The sequence below is a fragment of the Crinia signifera genome, chromosome 4, assembly GCF_055691185.1.
Source record: "Crinia signifera chromosome 4, ASM5569118v1, whole genome shotgun sequence".
NCBI classification, from domain to species: Eukaryota; Metazoa; Chordata; class Amphibia; order Anura; family Myobatrachidae; genus Crinia; species Crinia signifera.
In genome coordinates this window covers 14,613,173-14,639,427 of record NC_139220.1, presented here as the reverse complement: position 1 = coordinate 14,639,427, position 26,255 = coordinate 14,613,173, and the positions used below count along the sequence as shown (strand labels likewise).

Here is a 26,255-nt window from a genome sequence, read left to right as displayed (position 1 = left end):
ACCAATTAGATTGTGTCTGCCATTTCTATATTACATTCTAGAAAATTGGTTGCTAAGGGCAACATCACCAACTGTGCAGTGATAACAACAAGACGCTGTGTGAATAACAAAATTATTCACAGACACTTATTATAGCGTAAGCGACTAATAACAGTAATAATAATTAGAATAAAAACAACACAGTAATATTATTATTATTAGGTATAACATTTGGGGCTAAATGAAGTTCCAGTCAGTGATCTTTTTTGTTCCTTTGTGCACTTGCTGCAGGTGTCACATTGCATTGTGCAGAATTATTTCCAGGACATACAGTATTTTATTCTGCTAAACCCCCAGCAGCCACATTGGAATACTAATGCCGCCGAGTCCTGACTGAAACGTGGCTCTGTACAGATGAACGCTGCGGAATACTGATTAGTGATGATCCCCCTCTAGTGGTCACCATGAGTAACGACAGCTAACAGACCTCTTCTTATTACAGTATTGCTAAAGCCATTTTTAAAATCCAGGTAGCAGCCATAAGGGGAACATATATACATATTTACTGGATAACAGAACAGCAGTCAGCAATGTCCATTAATGGAATATGATATTACAGCGCTGTAGGCTGTCAAAGGAGATATATGGCTGGGATCATTGTATTCCCGACAATGCGCTTGGATGAGGTTATCACATCCCTTACGGCCATCGCAGATTTGTGCCATAAAATCACTCGAAGTGGACCCTTTGCTCACGCACAGTGGAGACAGCCATCTTGTGGGTGGGCCGAAGCAGTATTCAGCCTGCGGATTCATCAACGTGGGTTCAGCCCACAAAATGGCCGCCTTCACAGTGTGTGTGGTAATTCGACTTTACATAGCACATCTCCAGGCAGTTCAATGTGTACCCGTGATTTGCGCACCCCTATGTTTTATGGTTGGCCCCACTGCAGCTGCATCCCCCATAACTTTATCGCTCCCCGCATCAGCGCAACGCAGGGTCCTATCAGTCCTGAATATTATCTGGGAACACATCCACTCTAGTGTGAACCAGGCTTAAGTGTTCACAAAAAACATATATAATGTAGCATTCTAATGCATAGTTGCCTAACCTCCGGCATTCTGCAGGAGACTCCCTGACATAGCAGCAATCTCCCTCTCTCCCTCATAAGTCTAGCAATCTCCCTCATGTCACCTAGCCCACATTACACTGTTACATCATAGTTACCTCCCTTCCTGTATTCTGCAGGAGACTCCCTGACATAGCAGCAATCTCCCTCTCTCCCTCATTAGTCTAGCAATCTCCCTCATGTCACCTAGCCCACATTACACTGTTACATCATAGTTACCTCCCCTCCTGTATTCTGCAGGAGACTCCCTGACATAGCAGCAATCTCCCTCTCTCCCTCATTAGTCTAGCAATCTCCCTCATGTCACCTAGCCCACATTACACTGTTACACCATAGTTACCTCCCCTCCTGCACTCTGCAGGAGACTCCCTGACATAGCAGCAATCTCCCTCTCACCCTCATTAGTCCACCAATCTCCCTCATGTCACCTAGCCCACATTACACTGTTACACCATAGTTACTTACCCTCCTGCATTCTGCAGGAGACTCCCTGACATAGCAGCAATCTCCCTCTCTCCCTCATTAGTCTAGCAATCTCCCTCATGTCACCTAGCCCACATTAAACTGTTACACCACAGTTACCTGCCCTCCTGCATTCTGCAGGACACTCCCTGACATAGCAGCAATCTCCCTCTCTCCCTCATTAGTCTAGCAATCTCCCTCATGTCACCTAGCCCACATTACACTGTTACATCATAGTTACCTCCCCTCCTGCATTCTGCAGGAGACTCCCTGACATAGCAGCAATCTCCCTCTCTCCCTCATTAGTCTAGCAATCTCCCTCATGTCACCTAGCCCACATTACACTGTTACATCATAGTTACCTCCCCTCCTGCATTCTGCAGGAGACTCCCTGACATAGCAGCAATCTCCCTCTCTCCCTCATTAGTCTAGCAATCTCCCTCATGTCACCTAGCCCACATTACACTGTTACATTTTTGGGGAAAAAAGGAATGTGAGATAGATACAGTTACAGTGAATCATCAGCACCATTTGCCAGCACTTTACCAAGTATAGTAGCTCTTACTAACTGCTTTGGGGATCATCTACATTTGGATATGTCATTTTAAAAGATTCCTCTCCAATGTAGCAGTGCACACCCACTCTTCTAGGGGCCACGTTCACAATCTCTCCATATATAGAACTAGACACGCCCTTTGGGAGGAGCAGGACACGCCCCCTCAATGGGGTGCTGTGCAAAATTCTACTACCAACTATAATCTCCCTGAAACTAGTTTTCAAAAGTAGGCAAGTATGTTCTAATGTCTCAATATTAAATATGCATGCCTATTCTCCCAGAATACACAGACATACTTCAGAGAATCCTTCTGGGATCCCAGGACAGTAAGCCACCCTCACGACCAGCTGCAGGTTCTGACTGTTCTAGCCATGGGAAAAGAGCAGTGGTGGTTCTGCCTAGCAGGCAGCCGGGGAGAGCTGTGGGCAGGGGGCGGAGCCTCACAAGCAGCTCTCTAATATTCCTACGCTAGATACACGTCCTTAGAGCATTATATTATAGATAATCAAATTCTGCACAAGAACAGACTAAACATCTCACACATCATATGCTGATTATGTATTATCCAAACAAATAGTGGTGTAAAGGTTAAATTGCATTCTCTAACCCTTACTTGTAAAATCATCTTGTTTCCCTGAGGAAGTGCAAAGGATCAATGCGAAACGCGTAATGAATTTCATGTCTCTGCCCAGCTGCAAGTGTCTCGGTCCCAGTGGATTGAAAAAACTGAAAGAGTAATTCTCAAGAACATCATCAACGTACCTCATATTCAACTCACAAGTGTGTTTCATTTTCTTTCAGAAACATTGCGCAAAGATTGTTTTATTGATTTTAGAACAAAGAGATTCTCAATTTACCCTCCCCGACCTTTTGCGTGCGCTTGTTTATAAGGATTGATCTCACCCTACACAGGAGATCACACTATTTACTCCCATGTTCACATATAAGTAGCATCGAAGCAATGATTGAGGATATGTTTTCTACACGCTACGTAATACAGCTTGCAGTGTGGGGAGTTTATGCTGCTTAGTGTGGCATAAAATACGGATGTGGGTCCTGCGCATTCCCAGAATATAAACCTGGCGCATATGGGCGCAGGTAGATCTGCTGTAATCTGACACCTGCTCGCTACTGGTGAGGTGGAGCAAACAATAGCTGCGTTCTTTGCCAGCTTGTTAACATATTAGCGGCCACATGTATCAAGCTTCAAAAAGTGATAAAATGGATAGTGAAAAACAAATAGCTCCTAACTGCCATGTTACAGGCTGTGTTTAAATACTACCGTTAGGGGCTGATTGGCTGGTTGTTTATGACTCTTCACTTTATCACTTTTTAAAGCTTAGCCCTAAGGGAGAGAAGCTCTTAACTGCCATTTTCAGACATGGTTGGAGCTTATTGGCTGGTACTTTCTCTCTACTGTAACTCTTATCGAGCTTTGATACATTTTCCCCTGGTATGATTTTGTATGTTTAATGTTATGGGTGTACTGTAAATGTGTCTGGTGGTGAGACACACATATACACTGCTGCTGAGCGCTATTGCTAGCGGGTGGGCGGTGCTGTTCTCTGGCGGTTGGGCGGGCCGAGTTGCACTGTTCTCTGGCGGGTGGGCTGGCTAGGGGTTGTTGTTTGCTGGTGGGTGGGTGGCCTGTTTGCTGGCGGGTGCGCAGGTCTGTTGGCACTGTGCGCTAGAGGTTCCTGATGACGTAATTTATCATCTGCACTTCAGGAGCGGCGTTCCGGTAGAAAATTAGCCCTGCCGAAAACCTTAGTTGTCTGAATGTACTTTTCACTGCTAAAAGTACTACTGAGGATATGATATGTAACTTGCACTACTGGGGACATGATCTATAACTGGCACTACTGGGGACATCTGCAACTGGCACTACTGGTGACATGATATGTAACTGGCACTACTGGGAACATGATATGTAACTGCCACTACTGGGGACATGATATGTAACTGGCATTACTGGGGACATGATCTGTAACTGGCACTACTGGGGACATGATATGTAACTGCCACTACTGGGAACATGATATGTAACTGGCACTGCTCGGGACATGATATGTAACTGGCACTACTGGGGACATGATTTGAAACTGACACTACTGGGGACATGATATGTAACTGGCAATACTGGGACATTAAATATAACTGGCACTACTGGGGACATGATATGTAACTGCCACTACTGGGAACATGATATGTAACTGCCACTACCCGGGACAGATATGTAACTGGCACTACTGGGGACATGACTTGTAACTGGCACTACTGGGGACATGATCTGTAACTGGTACTATTGGGGACATGATATGTAACTGACACTTCTGGTGACATGATATGTAACTGGCACTACTGGGGACATGATATGTAACTGGCACTACTGGGGACATGATATGTAACTGGCACTACTGGGGACATATGTAACTGGCACTACTGGGGACATGATAAGTAACTGGCTCTATTGGGGACATGATCTGAAACTGGCATTACTGGGGACATGGTCTGTAACTGGCACTACTGGGGAAATGATATGTAACTGGCACTACTGGGGAGATATGTAACGGACATGCAGCGCAGTGAGCTGAAATAGTTAATTTCTCTACATATTATCCGATATACCGCCGCGGTGCTGAGTGCGGACATATGCCAGATCAGGGAATGGGCTTTACAGAAGTGTTATATATTTTTAGATCTTTAGCCTGAAGGCGAACCCGTCTCTCTCGAAGCAGCGTCTAGTGGCAGATCGCGGAGCGGCCAGAACAGACAGCACCATGCTGCATCCTACCGTGGAACGCTGTGCACTGGTCCGTCGGATAAGCCCAACAGACAGGTGGCAGTTGGTAACAATGGAAAGAGGTCCCCGGGGATTGCGTGGTGTAACACTGAGTTTTCGCAAGTGGTATTTTACTTGGGGGGGGGAATGATGCTCTGCAGTTTGTCACAGTCCTTAATGGATCCTCCAGAAATTATTCATAGTTCTGGACAGGAGATTTCCTGAAACCATGACAGATAAAGATGTTCAACAAAGTGGGACGTGGATCGGGAACGTCTGTCTAAGCCGTAATTGCATTTCTTTAAGGAAAGTAAACATTCTGAAGCGAGTTTGAGACAATGGGCGGTATTCAATGTGAATATCGGTGACGTGCAGCGAATCCTGTTTAGGATTCGCTGCACATTCGCCACTGGTCGCCGCGTTCCGGAGCCTCGCCGGCTCCGGTATTCAACGAGTCAGGGGCTCGCTGCCCCTGACCGGTGAATATGAGCTCCTGCGGCGAACGCCGCAGAGAGCCTGAGGACAGTGGCAGGCAGGGAGATGGAAGTCTCCCTGCCTGCCCCAGAGCGTATGTGGGGGGGAGGTGGGCTCCCCGGGTGCCAGGCAGCACAGGCTGCCCCCCGGGGGTGCCAGCAGGGGACCGGGTATATTCACTACACCCGATCATGCATATGTAACGATCGGGTGCAGTGAATATATGAATATCTAATGAGCGGCTCGGCTCCGGCCCCCTGCTGGCTGGTCAGTGTAAAAAATATATATATATATATATATATATATATATATATATTTTTTATTAAATATATATTCACTAGGTGATTCATCGAGCCCTACGGGCGCTCTTCACACCGTCGTAAGGGGCTGCGCCCCCTTAATTTGTGAACATTTGTATATGAGAAAGATGGTTAGAATTGTATGTAAGATGGCCTGTATTGCAACTTGAGTTATAGGTGAAATGTGTTAAATAGAGAGCATATGATGTGGAAGGGGGTGTGTATTGTTTTGTTTAATTAAAAAGCAGTTACAGAGTAAGATGTACATTGATAGTGTGGATGGTACAGTGACATTTGTGGGTGTGGGGGGGGGGGGACTGTGTGTGCGCATGTTGTTTAGGTGTGTGTGCAATAGTATAGTAGGGTGTTTCTGAGTCAGCGGCTCCCCACTGGCGGAGGTCACGACACAGGAAAACAGGAGGCTGGGTAGTGATAGGGGTGTGTGGGCATAAGGGGGACTAAAGAGGAGGGTGGGAGACACTGTGCTGCTTTTGCCAGTGTTTGAGGGTCCAGCGTGGCAGTACAAGATGGTGGCCCTTAGTCAGTGTCTCCTCCTACTGGGTGGGAGTTCGGGTGCATGAGAGCAGGAGGCTGGGCTATGAGGCATGATAGGGGTATGTGGGCAAAACAGCGTCAGCGACTCCCCAGTGGTGGAAGTTACGGTTCAGGAGAGCAGGAAGCTGGGTAGTGATAGGGGTGTGTGAGTATACGGGGGACTAAAGAAGGGGCTTAGGGGTGTTGCTGTGTAACATGGGGCCATATTCTAGTTCACTCTTAGAGGCAAAATCCTTCTTAGCTGGACAAAACCATGTGCACTGCAGGTGGGGCAGATGTACCATGTGCAGAGAGAATTAGATTTGGGTGGGGTTTTTCTTCAAAGTGAGATCTATATTGCAGTGTAAAAATAAAGCACTCAGTATTTTCCCTGCACAGAAACAAAATAACTCACCAAATCTAATTCTATCTGCACATGTTACATCTGCCCCCCCTGCAGTGCACATGGTTTTGTCCATCTAAGAAGGAATTTGCCTCTAAGAGTGAACTACAATAAGGCCCATGGAGAGGCAGAGGGTGTCTGGCACTGTCTGTGGGCTCACTGGGCTGGTTCTCTGTCATGTGAGTCAGTCATGTGAGTCAGAGGCTACACCCAGCGTTACAGCTCCAGACACACTTTGAGTGACAGATGTAGCCAAATATATAAGAGACTAGGTGATTCATCGCGCCCTACGGGCGCTCTTCACACCGTCGTGAGGGTCTGCGCCCCCTTAATTTGTGAACATTTGCATATGAGAAAGATGGTTAGAATTGTATGAAAGATGCCCTGTATTGCAACTTGAGTTATAGGTGAAATGTGTTACATAGAGAGCATATGATGTGGAAGGGGGGTGTATTGTTTTGTTTAATTAAAAAGCGGTTACAGAGTAAGATGTACATTGATAGTGTGGAGGGTACAGTGACTTTTGTGGGTTGGGGGGGGGGGCTGTGTGTGCATGTTGTTTAGGTGTGTGCAATAGTATAGTAGGGTGTTTCTGAGTCAGCGGCTCCCCACTGGCGGAGGTCACGACACAGGAAAACAGGAGGCTGGGTAGTGATAGGGGTGTGTGGGCATAAGGGGGACTAAAGAGGAGGGTGGGAGATACTGTGCAGCTTCTGACAGTGGGTGAGGGTCCAGCGTGGCAGTACAGGATGGTGGCCCTTAGTCAGTGTCTCCTCCTACTGGGTGGGAGTTCGGGTGCATGAGAGCAGGAGGCTGGGCTATGAGGTATGATAGGGTATGTGGGCAAAACAGCGTCAGCGACTCCCCAGTGGTGGAAGTTATGGTTCAGGAGAGCAGGAAGCTGGGTAGTGATAGGGGTGTGTGAGTATACGGGGGACTAAAGAGGGGCTTAGGGGTGCCGTGAATTGCGGGAGGGGCGCGGGGGGTGCCGTGAATCAAGGGAGGGGGCCGCAGGTGTCAGCAAATCGAGGGAGAGGGCGGGGGTCCGCAAAGCGTGGGAGGGGTCGTGAATTGCGCGAGGGAGGGAGGTGCATACCTCCCAACATGACCCTCTCCAGGACACATTGCTCTGTTTCTGGACTTTCTTCTTAATTTATGGATTACCATCACCTGTGCTTAAACACCTTTCTTATCAATTACCCTGTTTAAAACAGGTGATGACAATCATAAATTAAGATGGAAGTCCACAACCCAGCGTTACAGCTCCAGACACACTTTGAGTGACAGATGTAGCCAAATATATAAGAGATGTGCTTACAGCACATGAATAAAAATAGCATGCTCCTCCTCAGAATAAAATTCCTGATTTTTTTACACCAAATGTAAAAAACAAAACACTTTATTTTAAAAGTTCACCTTCCACTTCACCATAAAAAGATAGCGATTGCTACTCGGTAAATCATGGCGAAAAAAACCTTGAAATGTATTCGCCATCTGGTCATTGAATAGGGTGATTCATCGTTTTAGTCAGAAATTCGCCTTACAGCACAAAATCGCCATAAAAACCTGGCGAATCAGCCTCATTGAATACCGCCCAATGTGCGTCTTCCAGCTGCTTCCCACTTCTGAATCCAATTATCCCATTACTTTCAGGCAAAACTGCCTTTCCAAAATCTAGGATCCTAATGCCATGCATTCTGGAGCTTGGAGTGAACATCTCTGGGTGACCTTATCTCATAGGAGCCTAAGGGGCAATTCCCCCCCTGATAGGGATCCAATCAGATCTGTCCCAGCACCACATGCGGCTGAAGGACTCTCTAAACTAAATAGAGATCTGTCCTTTGCGAAACTAATGGCCTTTGTAAGTACATATGTGATGAGCATGTGTGCAATAAGAGGCAGGGATATATCACTCTGTGGATGCGATGCTTAGTACATACCCGAAGACATGAACGGCTGAGCGCGGCCAAGCATCCCTAAGCAGCCCTGATCCTCCCCGTGCAGTCCTGATCCTCCCTGAGCGGTGATGGGGAGGGCGGCAACAGGGGTGGTGATGGGAGGATCAGCGACAGATGGGAAGGTGGTGAACCAATGGTTCACCGCTGGAGGCACCATTGGCACAACCTTTGTTTACAGTGACATGCCCGTAAATTTCTCAGGAAAGCCTGCCAGCTCCTCCGCAGAGACGGGAGCTGGGTGCTGCAGAGCGACATCATCCTGCAGTGCTTGGCTCCTATCACTGTGGAGGAGTCGTCAGTGCATGAGGAATCTCTGGATAAAATCAGCGAGGGGACTTCCCATGAGGCCAATCTCCTTCCATGCCAGGGTGTCACTGACCCTGGTGCTGCCACTGTTTACACAGGCCACCATACTGTTCCTCCCATATGGCCCGATTTGGGTGGGACACTCCATGGGGGCTATTCAGACCTAATCGTTGTTGTGCGAATTTGCTGTCTATTTCCTATGCACAATGAAAACAAAACAAATCAAAATGTAACTGCGGAAACGGCAGCAGTGTAAAAAAGTCCCCCAATATGTGATCAAAAATATATATGAATGCTGGATGATTTCTCAGTAAGCGTTATAGCCAGGTGCTTACAGCTGGTTGGTAACAACAACGACATTTACTTTCTCCAGTTTCAGTGCACAAGTAATCCCTGGTGGCCCCAATACGCTGAATTAAAGTCATTTCTCAGGATTCCCAGCTCCGGCATGATATGCTGTATGGTGTTGCAGACTATTAAACAGCTGTATTACACATTAAATAAGCGAGGACCTGGGGGGGGGGTGCAGAGTTACCTCATCCCTTCCTGATAAGTGACAGCCACAAATAATTACTGGCTGTCTTTAAATGGTAATCACACTCTAATAATGATGCATACCCTCCAACATGACCCATTCCATTAGGTACAAAATGCTCTGTTCCTGGACTTCCCTGCCAGTGGGGAACTCCCATCTCAGTAAATTTACCCCACACCCATGTAATTCTACTCTGTCGGTCCTGCGCCGGCTGCACATCAGCAGAAATCACTGGGGAAATGGCCGCTGCAGCCATTTTCCAGTCATTCCGACATCTGTAATAGATTTTCCCCGGGAAGGGTGCCATGTTTGTGGAGGTCTGCGCTTGCGCTGTAGACTACTGCACTGCCAGAGAGGAGGGGGCCCAATCAGACCTGCACACAGTTCCCCTCCTCTCAAAAAGCGCCTCTGGTATCAAGTCTGCTAAATAGCGGAAAAGTGGAAAACTCGCCCATAGTAACCAATCAGCTTCTACTTATTTTATAGAATGTACTTAATAAGTGATACTGCAAAGCTGATTGGTTGGTTTGTGCTGGCTGCATTTGTCAAATTAGATACCTCCTACCTCAATGAGAAAGAGAGGGGTACATAGTTAGAAGCTCCTTATTTATCCTCCCTTTACCATGGTTCCTCTTCCGCGCCCTAATGTACCTCATATACCGGTGGGCGCAGAAGAATAATATGCATGATTTTTTGGTTACAGCTAGTTGGGTGTCCGGTCTCATTTGACCCGGCAGACATCTTGAGGGCCGTGGCCATACTAATGAGCTTCAGCTCACAAAATGGCTGCCTCAGTTGTGTGTAGGCCGCAGGTTCAACCGGGACACTAAAATGGCTGCCTCTACTACAACGCCCAACATTTCCTAAAGTGGCAGTGCAATATAAAATGGTCGTAGCAAGCAGTAATTGCGGCAGATGCCTCGTCCGAACCTGAGTCACAAAATGGATTGTTAGAATCTCCTGACTTTCTGTTTCCTCACAAATATGTGAACAACGTCATAAGAGGGCGCTGATTCCAAAAACCCGCTCTAACAAGGTTTTTTTTTATATTAAAAATGAAAATTAATGTGAAAATCAATGAGAGTCGACAAGTGTTTAGAAAAATACGAGCGGCTCTCCTGACATGGAATCATAGGGGTTATTGATAGAAGAGTGAAAAAAAATGAGCAATTATTAAATCAAGTCAATGATTCATGAGGCATGAAGGAGACTGCCGAGGCCTGAAACAGCTTGATTTAGTCATCTAGCTACAAAGAAATGCGAAATGTATTTTCATAATGCCCGTGCCAACACCGTAATGAGCCCCCAGGCGCAGCCCAAATACTCATTTCTGGCGTAAAAAAAGGCTAAAACTACAGGTGGCAGTGGAGGCTTGTACAGAATGGCGGCAATATGTATTTACAATAAGAAAAGTGACATCACTGAGGAATGACGTGCTGCACAGTGTAGGCAGCCATTTTGTGTGGTGGTCTGATAGTCAACAGAATGCGGCCTCACGCAGCAGCATGTAAATGTGTATTTCTCTGGTATTATTTATCTGTAAGCATGTAGTCCTTTTATTGTAATGCATAGTCCATCATTCTAAAGCACTATCCACTAACAATTTTACACCCAGCCTACGTTTGCCATTTTATTAGCATCTCCCTTAGGGCCAGATGTACTAAGCTTCAAAAGCGATAAAATGGAGAGCGACAAACAGCCAGCCAATCAGCTCCTACCTGCCATGTCACAGACTGTATTTGAAAAATGTCAGGCAGGATCTGATTGGCTGGCTGTTTATCACTCTCCATTTTATCACTTTTGAAGCTTAGTGCATCTGGCCCTTAAAATGAAATAAACTGAGGTAATATTTTGAAGGATTGTCCTCCTTTTTTCAGTGGAAAACTTGACAAAGTCATCTGGAACCTTGGGGGTTATTCAGGCCTGATCGCTGTGCTGCTATCTTGTAGAGCCCTGGAATCAGGTAATCGCTTTCCAGCCAAAGCGCAATCCCGCCCCCATGGAAGCCTGTGATAAGCTTGCGAAAATATCGCAGATCAGCGATTAGCTGCAAATCCATTCGCAACAGCTCATGACCATCAAATGATTTTTCCAGTGTGTGCAGTCTGTGTGTAGCCCAGGTCTTACTCAGTGGATGCTGGGAGGGATCTGATCAGATCCCTCTGACACACAATGTGGAAAATGCGTAATAAAACAAAACAAAAAACATGTATAGAAATATGTAAGTTTTGGAAGCATCCTAGAAGTTTGAGTAATTAGCGGAGTATGGTCTCGTACATTATTGCAGCAGTTGCACCCAAACAAGCCCTCTTAGTCCCTAAGGTACCATGACAATGTACTAGTGATGGGGGAATTTATTAGGTCTTTTTACCAATACAATGTGTGAAGCAGGGCAACTGAAAAAAGCTTGTGTAAAATGGAACAACTGAAAAAGCTAGGTGTAAAACTTGGCAACTGAAAAAATTTATGCAAAACAGGACAACTGAAAAAGGTTGTGAGAAACGGGGCAACTGAAAAAGCTTTTGCAAGTCATGCCAATTGAAAAAGCGTGTGAAATGGAACAATTGAAAAAGCTCATGCAAAATGGGACAACTGAAAAAACTTGTGTAAATTTGTACAAATGAAAAAAACTGGTGTAAAACGGGAAACTGAAAAAGCTTTCTCGAGCAGACAGAACGCAGGAGAGAATAAATACCGGTTCAGGAGAGATTACTGTGCTTTTGTGTAAGAATTATTAAGTACAGTTATTATTCTGGGTTTATTATGACATCTTGTTCTAGTGAATGACATGCACCCCACAACCGCAAGATGTCTAAATCATCGCACTCCCACAGTCACACTAGTGCATATGGTGGATATTAATAAAAGGCAAAAAAGACGCCGTTGCATAACCTAAACGAATAAAAAACACAGCAATAACACATCGTTGTGAACAATAATTCCTGGATTTTACTTCCCTTTGGCACAAATTTCTATATCATTTTGTATTATTATTTTACCACTAATACCTTAAAGTGCTATTTTATGACATCTTTTATAGAATATTCTGCTTTAAAATACTGCCATGCAATTACCCGGCTCGCACTATCGGCTATCAAATGATTATAAAATAACCTGACACATAATCATTACCCTTGTACTTAGCTCCTCAGGCTGAAAAGACGTCTCGGCAAATCTGCCGCACTCGCTGCTCCTCGGCGAGCGAGCGATTATGGTTTTTTGTGCAGATGTTGATGGTTTTTGCACCGAACAAAGTCGCTGAACTTACATAAACTCTGAAGAGGCAGCAAAAGGTCAATTTCGTCAATTATTGACGATTATTGCAACATTAGGTAAAAAAGGGAAACACTGGTTTAGTATTAACGTTTGGCCACTAGGGGGCAGAGGAGGTCATTTACAAAGCATAGGTGCCAACATGCTCAATTCATTTGGCTTCTGATTGGTTGAGTACAAGTTAAGCTAATGGGAGCAAGCGCTTGATTTGTAGCTATGGGTTACTGCAGCTGTGTTAGCGAACAGTTCCTATAGCAGTGGTCCAGGTTCAAAGGCTATCCAGGTGACTATGACCACTATGTGCTAAGCCTTGGGGATAGAAAAAGTGGAGAGACAAAGTAGAAGCCAACCAGCCCCTAACTGGCATTTTTGAAGCACAGTCTGTAACATGGCAGCTATTATTATTTTTATGTTATTTACAAGGCGCCACAATTGATTTGCAGTCCAATACATATGCATACAGTACCGACACACTGTCCCGTTTCTCGTGTCAACGTCACGGTATTTGGGGACGTACCCGTGTCCTGCCCAGGGCCACCATTGTGCCACGGTTGGGGGGATGCTGTGCGCACAGCGGCGGCGCAGCCTTAGGACGCGTCATCCTGTGAGGCCACTCCCACTTTTGTAGGCCACGCCCCTTTTCCAGGCACAGTTGGGAGGTATGCATATGGGAGCTGATTGGTTGGTACTTTATCTGTCCCCATTCTGATTGGTCCATGGGCCAGTCAGTCAAAGAAAATGGATGACCATCGATCGATAAAACGATCAATGGTTGTCCATCCACACCCACAAAACTCCCCTGACCATGTACACAGCGACTCTCGGTTTTCATCCATGAGACTCTTCAGACTCCAGATGAGCCCTTATGTGTTGCGCCAGTCCATGCTGAATTGATAAGTTGCGTAAATATGAATCGTGGGTACAAAGTAATTGCCTTTATCCTAGTCAGCAACAGGTATACAAATACACTACCGATGAGGAGCAATAAGGCTCCGTGTTTAGATTCAATTATCCTGGACGGTTATTGATACATAATGAATTTTACAGTAGCCCATATTCGCCTTTAGGGCCCCGATTGCTTTAACGACGCCGTGAAGGGCAATATGTCCGCTGCGCTAAGCACGAACGCTTACGAGACGGTGATGTCTCCGCTTCCCAGTGCTTGCAGGAGTCAGCCAGACAGCTCTAGATTTCTCTATTTTTCTAAGATCAATTTAATTTAGTATGATCTGTGGTTGGCGCAGGGAGAGCCTGCCAAGGGGTCGTCCCTTACAGCCGCACCGCCTGCATTTCACCGCAGTGCTGGCCCTAACAGGCTCTCTCTGCCTAATCAATGGTAAAGCACTTTACAGCTCTCCACAAGCTGCGCAAGGCTGGCGTACAAGGGCGTCAGCAACGGGTCCACGTAGAGCAATGAATGTGGAATCCCTTCAGAAAATCATTCCTTTACCTCCAATTCATGTCTGCTCTTTGATCTCATGTAATGTTTATTTATGCCCATCGACCATCCTGCGGTCTTGCGTTGCCGGCTGCCAGCACATTAAGTAGAAGCTATTTTAAGATCGCTGATCAGGGATATGGCTAATGCCCTGCCACAGATTTGCATGCCAAAACTGGTGCTGCCTGCATGCTGGGATGTGTTGTTCCACAACAGCTGGAGTTCTACAGGTGGTGGCCAACACCTGTAATGTCATATATATTTAAAGGCAAACGCTGCTCCTCCACTCTATGGGGGGGAATTCAAGTGTTGTGCGTGATGGTAACCACTAGATGGCACCAGAAAGAGCAATTCGGTGCTCCATCTGGGAGCTCACAGCCACCGCCGGTATTATTACCATTGTCTTGTTGCATCATATTGATGGGCTGGTAACAAGCATTACACAGGCTTCAGTAACACATGTTTTGACGTCTTCACCATGCATTGTGCTAGTAACGTAATGGTACCAAGTGCGCCCCTGTCAGGTGTTAAACAGCTATGCTGAGACTATGTTATCAGACGGGACAGTGTGAATACAAGGTAACTTTAAATGTAATACACCATGTCCCACCTTACCCTTGTATAATGTAATCAGGTCACTAGCCGGACCCACTAAGTGCACAGTTACAGCAAGCGGGAGCAATGCTGACGGGAAGCAGTCATCTATTAGAATGAACTTAGGTCTACAGTCATTAGGTCGACCCCACTAGGTCGACTGGCAGGAAGGTCGACCTGACTTAAGGTCGACATGAGCCAAGGTCGACATGACTTAAGGTCGAATTTGCATAAAGGTCGACATGAGGGAGGTCGACTGGTCATAAGGTCGACATGGGGTTTTTCACTGTTTTTTGAACCGACATGTGCTGACAGGCGGTATTTCATGCCCTACCATCCACTAGGGCGTGGAGGAGGTTATTAAAGCTGTGGCGAGCGAAGCGAGCCACCGTGCCCGAAGCATTGTGAGCGAAGCGAGCGATGCAAGGGTCCGATTCTCATTGCCAACTGTGTCCATGTCCACTGTGTCGACATTCGGATCGAAAAACAGTGAAAAACCCATGTCGACCTTATGAACAGTCGACCTTCCTCATGCCGACCTTTATGCAAATTCGACCTTAAGTCATGTTGACCTTGGACCATGTCGACCTTAAATCAGGTCGACCTTCCTGCCAGTCGACCTAGTGGGGTCGACTAATGACTGTAGACCTAAGTTCATTCTGACAGATGTACCGATTCCATGCTGACATAGCCTAGCACAAAATGGCTACCACCGTACATTGCAGACAGAGAAGCAGTGATATGTGTCTGAACAGGAGCGAATCCAGAGCAAAACAACGGGGAGGCAACGGGAAAGTGTGTATATGTGGGGGAGAGTGTTATTTACGCGTGCTACCGGACATGTGGGCACGGCCTGGCTACAAGGGCATGGCCTCAAAGGGAATGACATATCGGTATGATAGGGTGATGCCTTAGAGAGGTAGAGAGGGTGACCGGTACTGTATGAGAGGGTGATGTGGAGAAAGTGACACAGAGGAGGGTGAGGCAGTGGGAAGAAATTAGTGACCTAAAGGATTGGGGGGGGGGGGGGGGGTTGTGGGTGACAGGGAGAGGATGACATGAGAGGTAATTGGGAGAGATAGTGGGAGATGGCAAGATTGAGTGGGAGATATTGGGTGACAGAAAAGGGTGAAGTGAAAGGCAGTGGGTAATAGAAAGTGGTACGGTGGAGGCAATGGGTGACTGGGAGAAGCAGAGGATGATGTCTTGGAGAGGATTACAGGAGAGAGAGGGTGATGGGGAGATAGAGCATCCATCTGATGCAATGCGATATTTACGGGGCTGTCCTACGGAATCAGGATTTTGCCATCTGAAACGGGACACCTGGAAGTATGGATGGGATTAGGGGACAAACTTTTTATCACGCACACGTCACATTAACCCTACATTGGCCAATGTAGAACACCATGTGTATTGGTAAATATCACTGGTGTCCTAAGAACTGGCGCCACAATAACAAATGACAAAATTTAAGTCTAAATATGAAGACGGAACAAGGCCTAGGATCTTGTCCACGGCCGGCCGTTATATTAACGTACTCCTGATTGTAAGCTCTTCAGCCCACGCCCAATGTCCCTGCCACTTGATACTCTTTATTTGCTATAATCATTTCATTCTCATCTCTCCCTGTAAATGGATCCGCGTGAGCGCCGGTAGAGAACGCACTTCAGATCCGGGTGCCGCCGCGAAGGGTTAACGCGAAGAGCGTTTGAAGAGCGACACCATGGCTGCCGCTTTGAGGAAGTTACAGACCATTTGCTGCTGTTAAACAATTCATGCTTAATCCCTTATTTTTTCTCTTATCTGGGAGCGTTATTTCTCCCTTCTCGCGTGAAGGACAAATAACCTCTCTGTAAATCTCCGTCTCAGGAAAACACATTTGGGGGGCAAATGGAAACACATGTCTGCATTAAAAATCAGCAAGTGTTAATGCACCGACTGGAATGAATGCTAATAGCTCCGGTGACTTTCCATTAACAAATCCCGCACCGCTGATAGGCGGTCGCTCCTTACTGCCTGCGTGTACCGGCATTCAGAAGCTTCTAATGATGTTGGCACGTATAAAAGAGCTGCTAGAACAATCCCAAATACATAGGTCACAGTTCCAGGAGCACTGTTTATCAACTGTGTGTTTTTGATTATTGATATTACCCATATCTGACTGAAATTTACGCTGTCTGTGTCGTTTAGTCAGCATACCTCACCGAAGAGAGGCGGCAGCCATTTTGTGTGTTGCTATTATACCGGTGTGGGCCTGCAGGCTCTCTGGTATGTGATCTATAAGGCACTGTTCCCTTCAAGATGATCAGATTAGTAAGGATCATGTTGTAAGAATGCAAGCCATTAAATCAAATGTACAGGGTTTCCCTGAACAGCAGATTTAGGCAGGGTATGCCACTATGTGATCATATCTATCAGGTGATGGGAAAACAAAATTACCTCTGCATCCCCCCCACACATGTCCTCACACCCATAATTGCCAGAAAATACCCAACATGCCACTAGGACCTCCTAGTTACCCCAAAATACCCTACCCTGGTTGGTGCCAGAATTGTCAATCTAGATTGCTTTGATCCGGCGACCGTGTATTCTTATACCAACTACCACCCCACCGCATATGACCACTAACATCTCGTTTGGGAGCCTGTGTACTAAGCATTGGAGAAAGGTCAAGTTCCACCCATCTGGCTCACAACTGTCATTTTGTAAAAGCTGTCTGCAATGCCAGTTAGGAGCCAATTTGTTGGTACTTTATATCTCTCCAATTCTTAGTACATAGACCCAACGGTGTGTAACATGACAGAAAGGGCTGCTGGTACTGTAGCTGTCTACTTTATCTCTCTCCACGTCTTAGTAAACAGACTCCACAGTCTGTAACATGGCAGTTAGGAGCTGATTTGACGGTATTTTCTCTCTGTCCCCTTTATCTCTCTCCCAGTCTCAGTACATAGACCCCACCACATGGCAGTAATTACAAACACCACCCTGCCCAATACTCAGGATCAGAATCGGCATAAGTGTCACTGCACGGCGCATTTTACCCTCGTCTATCACATGGGAATTAGCACAGATGCGCCGGTTGGGGTCTTGGCTGGATTTTGCGTTTAAGTCTCCAGGCCGCCCTGATTACAGGGAACGCTTCTGTGTAAAAGTAACAATACAATATAATTTGTGTAATTCCTAACTCTACCGGCTGGAATTTACTTCCGTTTAAACCGATCTCATTCCACTGCGGGATTTACAGAGAAATCTGCCCAGGCTACTTAAAGGATTAAATTGTCCACTCGGAAATTAGTCAAATACCTTTTAAATTGCAAAAAAAAAAGGAAAAAGAATAACGTCCGGCTGTAATTTAATTTTACTCATTTCACCAGAACACTGGGGGCATATGCATCCATGCTTGAGAGAGATAAAGTAGTGAGGGGCAGATTTATTAAGCTCGGTGAAATGATAATGTGCCTGGTACTTCATCATCGGCCAAACAGCTCCTAACTGTGAAGTTACAGGCTGGGCTTGAAAAATGACAGGTAGGAGCTGACTGGCCGGTGATAAAATCCAGACACTTTGGGGGACATTTACCAATATGAAAAACCTAGTTTTTCGTATTGGTATTTCCCCTAGACCAGACACTTCATCTCTCTCTCTCTCAGGGGTAGATTTATTAAGCTTGGTGAAGTGATAAAGTACCAAACAAGGGGCCCCTAACAGTCACCGTTCAAACATAACCAGTAACATGACAGTTAGGGACTGATTGGCTTGTATTCTATCTCTTCCCACTTTATCTCTCGTGGAGCCTTGAGGCATATACCTCTGGGATAGAAGCGCAATGGAAGGACAGAACAAGGCCGTTGATGATGCAGAGACCCACAATGCTCGGAATGTTAGTGGCTCACATCACAGTCCCAAAATAGTCCTCATTCCTCACACCTTGTCTCCAAGAATTCCAAAGGCCTCTTCACACCCACTGCCCAAAGATAAGGGGCCCGGAGGAATGTCCAGGCCTGTTGCCCAGGCTGGAGAGATAACAGTCCAAGAGTCACGGTGGGTGTGTCGCCAGTCAGAGCAACGTTACATCACTCACGACAAATATCTGTGTTTCTCTTAGACCAGGCATGTCCAAACTGCGGCCCACCAGCTGTTGTGGAACTACACTTCCCAGCATGCTTTGCCATAGTTTTAGCATTCCCTAATATCAAAACAGTGGCAATGCATGATGGGACTTTCACAACAGCTGGGGGCGGGGGCATAGTCTGGTCATGTCTGTCCTAGACACTCTGATTCAGTATCTGGCACTCTGATGGATGGGGGTGGGGGATGGGAGGCGTATGACCCAATTGTATATTTACCAAAGCAGAGGCGGCCATTTTGCAGACTAAACCAATTTCTGTCAGAAGGCGGCCTATCCATTGACGAGGAAAAATCCCACCCCACCCCAATAGATTTGACTGAAACAGATGCCCAATCTCTGCCCACACCCCTCTGACGTGGTCTTACGTGCCAAAGATGCCCCCTTGACAGTCTTACTACACATCACAGTTCCGTGTGGACCCAGTTACCGTCCAGAAACAACTATTTCCTCATGATAAATCCACCCCTGCTTGCGTTCTGTTCTCGTGTGCCTATGCCTGATTCGGCGCATGCCGTCTCAAAATCAGGTCCAATTCTTACCAGGTCTTGCATGAATTTACCAAAAGTAATTCTTGGGGTTAATCCAGAGAAAACATGACATTCTAAAGGAGGGTGATATCACCGCCCGCCCCAAATTCGTTGGGAACCGAATTCACTAGGCAGGGAATGTGCGCAGCCTAGCAAGCAGGCCTGAATTACCCCATTTCTTCTAGGAATACTGAAAAATAGAAAGCCGCGATGTATGAATTTGTTAAATCTGGAGGCCCGCGGTCATATTTAAAAAACACCCAACCCTGACATGGTTAGTAAGCGTAATGAAGAGGTTAATTTGTTTTTGTCTTTCGGTTGCAGCTTGTGTTGCTGTTGCCTGTTCCAAGCCGGATATTATTGTAACACTGCACAAACTTTTAATGAAACGGATAAAATTCAATTACTGAGGTTTCATTTCACCCACAGGCTAATTGTAGCTTTTTTGTTGTATTTTGCATCTGTTCAAGCCCCCGTAATTGGTAATGTGTGTACAAAGGACATTTGCGGAAAACACCTGCTCGGATTACGTTCTCCCAGGCGCGTTCCAGGGCTCGCGTCTTGGGGGGGCGGGTTCTGCTGTGGTTGGAGCATTTGAAAACAAACATAGATTAATTACAGGAAATGAGCTATAACGGGAATACAATGTAGGACTCTGTACTCTGTTGTATACGGGATCGCTGGCATTAGGAACGGCAAACAAAATGATGGGCAATCCTGGACGGTGAGCCAGAGGGTCCCCAAAGTCAACGCAAGAAAAGGTCCACTCCTGGACGTGTTAAGGGACTGTTGTGGGCGTGGCAAGGGCAGGTGATTCATCAACCACAGAGGACATGTCTAGCCGGAGTTTATAAAAAGACACCGCGTCTGCCATAGTATCGATGGTGAGAGCGATCGTACAGTATGTCAATGGTGGATAGTTAAAGAGAGAAGGCCGAATTACACCATCGATGCCGACTTTCAGCTTTTCCTACGGGATATGGAAGCCAGGAGAGGCAGATTTAGACCTTATGGGTCCCCAGGCAAGATACTGGTTTGGGGCCCCCCTCCCGCCAACAATCCATAGCACTGATTGCAGCCGGCATCGATAAGAGTACCTGGGCATATGCACAGTCTACCAATAAATGCTCAGTTGCTGTTGTTGAACTACATATCCCAGCATGCTCTGCATCAGATTTAGCATGGCCAAAATAGCAAAACTGAAGCATGGCTTGCTGGGATGTGACATCTGGAGTGTCAAGGTTAGCCGCCAAGGTCCTAGAGCAACTAAAAATGCCCTCCCTATAGTCAAATCTAAATAAGGGTACTTAGAATTAATAGCGACCAACACGAAGACCCTGATTCATCTAGACCCTCAGTAAGAGGGTATAATCCAGTGGTTCCCAAACTGTGTGCCTAGGCTCCCTGGGGTGCCTCGGAGCACTTGCAGGGGTGCGTCAGGTTGGTGGTCCAGAACCAATTCAAATTGTTTATGGTCAATGAAATAGGCAAAAATGAGTGTTCGTGGCTTCAAATGATAAAATATGCGGGTAAACAGAAGTGAATCATGTTCCTCACCACATAACTGGACCTAAAGATACAATTTAATCGCAACTTATTTCATTTAATATTTTTTCTGAAATTCTCAGTAACAAACTTTTGGCGTTGGGGTGCAGCGACAAATATTCTTATACTGTAGGGTGCCGTGACTCAAAAAGTTTGGGAACCACTGGTATAATCTTAAAAACCTGGAAGAGATGACAAAAAAGGCCATGCAGAAGAATAGAGCAGCATTTCTTAACCCGACAACAAAAAAAACAAATAATAAACCTATAATGTGGGTAAATTCCTTTACACATCTCTATATCCCCTATAATTAGTAAAAATGTCAAGGCAAGGTGGCTCATAAGGCAAACGGATCCAACCCTAAAGCTGCAGAATACGGCATTGATGCCATGCTTCCGGAGAGGCGAGAATTTGAGAGAACATCTGGGCCATACAGACATATCAGGCTTAGGGGCACATAATAATAAAAGTGGTATTTGTTTAGTTTCGCTGATAAAAAGAAACCTCTGCTGGAGGTGCCGCAGAGGTAATCAGCTGGTCGCAGGGGGCTGAAAACGGGAGCGCGCACCCGGCGACTTATAGCCGGGGCACACTCCCATCACTGGCAATATGGTCGCCAGCGACCATATTCCCAGCGATATCAGCACATATCGCTGCCGTGTGTACACAGCCATAGAGGTAAAAAAAACTTTTACAGTTAGAATCAGCATGGATTTAGACTGGGCACCATGTCTCCAAATGGGCTAAACGTGTCCCTTGGACTAAATTGTTACCTACAGTATAACATCCCTGTAGCCCAGCAACATCTGGAAGGACATCATGCCCTGCTACAGTTTTGCTATTTGGCCATGCTAAAACTGTTGCAAAGCATGCTGGGATGTGTAGTTCAACAACAGCTGGAGGGCCAAAGGTTCCCCATCCCTAATTTAGCTCACAGGAAAGTGACTAACACTGAAGTTGTGATAACACAAGTACAGGGTGAAGGGATATAGGAGAATTGGATAGTAAGGGGAGACCTGGTGGATAGTAACAGGGAAAATGTGCCTAATTTGGTACAATATATAGAGCCCTGATAAGAAATCCTGGATTATATCATATTTCTTTTAAAATTATATCTTTATGAGTAGTAGTGAACTAGCACGATAAGCTAGGAGTTTGATATGCAATTACGGGGGACATTTACCAAAATGGATTCGTAGAAAAAAGGTGTATTCGTAGGGAGAAATACACCTTTTTTTTACGAATTTGTATTTTCGGGATTTACAATCCCAAAAATACAACAATTCGTAGTCCTAAAGATGGAACATTCGTATTTGTAGTTACAAATACGAATGCCCTACACCATCGATAGGATACGACAGAAATCACCATTCAAAAGAATGGTGGTTTCTGATTTACTAAGCAGCCGTACTGACAATACGGCTGCTTAGTGGTGTGAAACACCCACGCAAATACGACAGGAAAATAGAACACCATTTTCCTGTTCTATTTGCGTTTTAGCCTGCACGGATCAGTCAGATCCGTGCAGGCTGCAGTGCAAAAAAATAGAAAAATAAATAAATTTAAAAAAAAAACGGCGTGGGGTCCCCCCCACAGCCATAACCAGCACCAGGCTGAAGGAGCCGGGGCCGGTAATTAAAAATCAGGGAACCCGACAAATAGGGGTTCCCCGATTTTTAACAACCAGCCCCAGGCTCCAGGTCCGGGGCTGGTTCCCAAAATACGGGGGACAAAATGAGTAGGGGTCCCCCGTATTTTAAGAACCAGCCCCAGGCACAACCAGCCGGCAGGGTAATGTCACAGCCGGGGGACACTTATAATATACAGATGGGGCAGGCCTTATTATTGCTGGCGGAGCGCCAGGACCGTGTCCCTGGCGATCCGCCAGCAATCTGGCGCTCTGGCTGAATGAGACGCTCGTGCGTCTCCCACGCACGAGCGTCTCAATAGCCGGGCGGCGAGGCGGCGCGGCGGGTGCAGTCCTGCCCGTCCCCAGCCTCAGTGAGACCGACAGGGCTGCGGGGGGCTGCGGGGGGCTGCGGGGGACCGGCGGGGACCCGGGGAAGCCGGCGGGGACCCGGGGAAAAGCACCGTCGGAACGGGACGCGCGTGCACCTCGTGCACGCGCGTCCCCTTCCGACATACAGATGGCGCGGGGCGGGGGATGGCGGGTGGCGAGTCCTCCGCCATCCCCAGCAACGACAAGCCCGGCGCCATCTGTAAGGTCCCGCGGCCAAAACATTCTCCCTACCGACCAGTCAGCCTGGCCAGGGGCCCTGGGGGAGTGGGGACCCCCCCAATGAAGGGGTCCCCCCCCTCCAGGCGTTACCTGACCAGGCTGAAGCCTGGTGCTGTCCTCGATGCCCCTGGGCGGTGGGCATCGAGCTGATAAATGTAGTAAAAAAGAGATGAACCTATTGTTTTTTACTGTGGCACTACAAGTGCCAGCAAGCCTCCCCAGCAAGCTGGGACTTGGAGAACCACAAGTCCCAGCCTGCTGGGCATTAAAGGGCCCGCTGGCACTTGCAGTTCTACAGTTAAAAAAATAGTGCACAAAACACACTGACACACTTTTAAAATAAAACTTTATTACACACAAAGCCCACACATACTAATACTTACCTATCTTCTTCCCATAGGTCGCCCTGGTCCTGTGTCGGCGTCTTCCTCCATGTCGACGTCGCTGTCGGCGATGGTGTCCCCGTCCGGATCCGACGAAATCCATTTGGGAAGCTGTGGAAGGAAACCATACTCACCTGTCCCAGCGCGACGTAGTCCAGGTAAGGGTCTTTGCAAAAAAATAAACCGAACACTCCGAAACCAGACCGGACTGACGGAGACGCACGTGTGTTTGTTTACATCGTGCGGCTCCGCCTCCCGAATGCCGCTATTGGCCGCCTTGCGGCCTAGCGGCTCCTGATTGGCCGCTAGGCCGCAAGGCGGCCAATAGCGGCATTCGGGAGGCGGAGCCGCACGATGTAAACACTGTGCGTCTCCGTCAGTCCGGTTTGGTTTCGGGGTGTTCGGTTTATTTTTTTGCAAAGACCCTTACCTGGACTACGTCGCGCTGGGACAGGTGAGTATGGTTTCCTTCCACAGCTTCCCAAATGGATTTCGTCGGATCCGGACGGGGACACCATCGCCGACAGCGATGTCGACATGGAGGAAGACGCCGACACAGGACCAGGGCGACCTATGGGAAGAAGATAGGTAAGTATTAGTATGTGTGGGCTTTGTGTGTAATAAAGTTTTATTTTAAAAGTGTGTCAGTGTGTTTTGTGCACTATTTTTTTAACTGTAGAACTGCAAGTGCCAGTGGGCCCTTTAATGCCCAGCAGGCTGGGACTTGTGGTTCTCCAAGTCCCAGCTTGCTGGGGAGGCTTGCTGGCACTTGTAGTGCCACAGTAAAAAACAATAGGTTCATCTCTTTTTTACTACATTTATCAGCTCGATGCCCACCGCCCAGGGGCATCGAGGACAGCACCAGGCTTCAGCCTGGTCAGGTAAGTCCTGGAGGGGAGGGACCCCTTCATTGGGGGGGTCCCCACTCCTCCAGGGCCCCTGGCCAGGCTGACTGGTCGGTAGGGAGAATGTTTTGGCCGCGGGACCTTATATTATAAGTGTCCCCCGGCTGTGACATTACCCTGCCGGCTGGTTGTGCCTGGGGCTGGTTCTTAAAATACGGGGGACCCCTACTCATTTTGTCCCCCGTATTTTGGGAACCAGCCCCGGACCTGGAGCCTGGGGCTGGTTGTTAAAAATCGGGGAACCCCTATTTGTCGGGTTCCCTGATTTTTAATTACCGGCCCCGGCTCCTTCAGCCTGGTGCTGGTTTCGGCTGTGGGGGGGACCCCACGCCGTTTTTTTTTTTTATTTATTTATTTTTCAATTTTTTTTACACACCGCAGCCTGCACGGATCTGACTTGATCCGTGCAGACTGCTAGAAATAATTCGTATTAGCAGCCGTATATACGGCCGCTAATACGAATCATTACACCATCGGAGGGTTACAAAGCAGTCGTATCTGACTGCTTTGTAAATCCCCCTCCGGAACACGACTTTGCATACGACTTAAACAGTCGTATGCAGTCGTAGGGAAACAACCAATACGAAAAACTAGGTTTTTCATATTGGTAAATTTCCCCCTACATGTGGAGGGTAGTGGCCCTTATTCTGGTTCACTCTCCCAAAATTCTTTCTCAAATGGACAAAACCATGTGCACTGCAGGTGGGGCAGATGTAACATGTGCAGAGAGAATTAGACTTGGGTGAGTTATTTTGTTTCTGTGCAGGGAAAATACTGGCTGCTTTATTTCTACACTGCAATATAGATCTCAGTATGAAGAAAACCCCACCCACATCTAACTCTCTCTGCACAAGTTACATTTGCCCCACCTGCAGTGCACATGGTTTTGTCCATTTGAGAAGGAGTTTGCCTCTGAGAGTGAACCAGAATAAGGCCCAGTATCCACGATTTTTTTTTATAAGCATCTTTTTCACGAAGATTCCAACGTTTTAATATACAGAGAATTTTAGTCACATTCTCACTTTCGCTAGCTGACAATTCTGCTTGCCTTCGAGTCTTGTTTCACTATTTATGATAGTTTTCACATGAATATTAGCTGTAACATATGTATGTCATTATAATATATTGTAGGCACTGTTAGTTATAAGCAATTCATGTAATACATGTATTATTAGCATACATTGTGGTTGCTAGGTTACGGTTGAACGCACCTGGACGTCACTTCCGGGCGACCCGCAACTCAGGTGGGAAGCAGGAAGTGAACAGAGGCGCGAACAACCCCCGGCCTGGTTCCTCTTAAATGGTGAATGTTTGTATTATTATCGTTCTTGATAAAAGCGCCACGGTGCTGAAATGTTGATTACTGATGACATTGATGTAAGATGACAGTGTGAGTCTATTTATTGATAAGACCCAAGTGCCGCCGATCTATGTACCTATACATTGCCGCTGGATACCCATTGGACGTTGTGGAGGGCGCCGGGCAGTACACCCTCTCAAATTGAGTGCCGGGGATGACGCACTCATATATATATATATATATATATATATATATTGTATTATATATCTATATCTATATATATAGAGGCATTTGGATAGAGAGGATATTTCCATTATAGCAATGAACATTTATTGCTGTATATGTGATGATCCAGCATCCTTAAATTAATAATGTCTTTATTTATATATTCATTTTATCTGTCACCTGCAGACAGGATGTCAGATACTCTGAAGGCTGAACCATTGTGACATCACAGAAGTATGAGTTGTAAAATGTAAAAAAAAAAAAAATCTATATGTATTAT

General features: G+C 46.6%; 1 protein-coding gene across 12 annotated transcripts in view; it reads right to left on the bottom strand.

The window, feature by feature from the left end:
• Positions 1–26,255, bottom strand: part of CHRM2 (cholinergic receptor muscarinic 2) — a 149,255-nt gene that overhangs the window by 24,540 nt on the left and 98,460 nt on the right. Inside the window, exons 1-2 of one of the 12 annotated variants that reach the window (XR_014473304.1) lie at positions 12,550–12,791; positions 2,740–2,852 (exon numbers count right to left, since the gene is read on the bottom strand). The exons of 6 other annotated variants lie outside the window; for them this stretch is intronic. The gene's annotated coding sequence lies outside the window, so the exon portion shown is untranslated. Of the gene's footprint in view, positions 1–2,739; positions 2,853–12,549; positions 12,792–26,255 lie in introns of those variants that run through there. 5 more of the 12 variants (XR_014473303.1, XM_083181173.1, XR_014473305.1 and 2 more) reach the window with 5 other exon arrangements.